This window comes from Mizuhopecten yessoensis, unplaced genomic scaffold (genome assembly GCF_002113885.1).
Source record: "Mizuhopecten yessoensis strain PY_sf001 unplaced genomic scaffold, ASM211388v2 scaffold2329, whole genome shotgun sequence".
Taxonomy (NCBI): domain Eukaryota; kingdom Metazoa; phylum Mollusca; class Bivalvia; order Pectinida; family Pectinidae; genus Mizuhopecten; species Mizuhopecten yessoensis.
The window spans coordinates 4780405-4781036 of record NW_018404492.1 but is presented as its reverse complement, the minus strand read 5'-3'; positions in this window follow the sequence as shown (position 1 = coordinate 4781036).

Below are 632 nucleotides of genomic sequence, written 5' to 3'. Positions count from 1 at the left end.
GGGGGGGGGGGGCAAAATTTATTATGGTTTATAATGGCAAATGATACTTTGGATATTTCATGTTAATAACTTGATTGGAATTATAACCTTGAGTTGACAGTTTGATACTTTGAAAATTTTGAGCCACCCCTACCCCCCAAGGGCTGTAGGGTGGGGTTCTTCATTTTCCTTGTTTAGAATCAGAGGTGCTAGTTTCAAATACGTTTTAGTCTGAAATCTATATGCTAGATATTGAATAATTTGTTTGTTTGTTTGTTTGATTTTGTTTAACGTCCTATTAACAGCTAAGGTCATATATATTGAATAAGGTGGTTTTATTGTTTTTAGCTCACCTGGCCCGAACGGCCAAGTGAGCTTATCCCATGGTGCAGCGTCCGTCGTCCGGCGTTCGTCAACTTTTTCCTTTAAAATGCTACTTGTCCTGAATGGCTCAGAGGATTTTGACCAAATTTGGTCAGGAGCATCATTGGCCAAAGGGTTCTCAGTTTTGTATAAACGGAGGGTATAACCCCCCTGGGGGCAGAGGGGCGGGGCCAAATAGGGGGAAAATAGGTAAATCTTTAAAAATCTTCTTCTTCTCAACCAATAGAAGGATTTTGACCAAATTTGTCCTAGAGCATCTTTGGACAAAG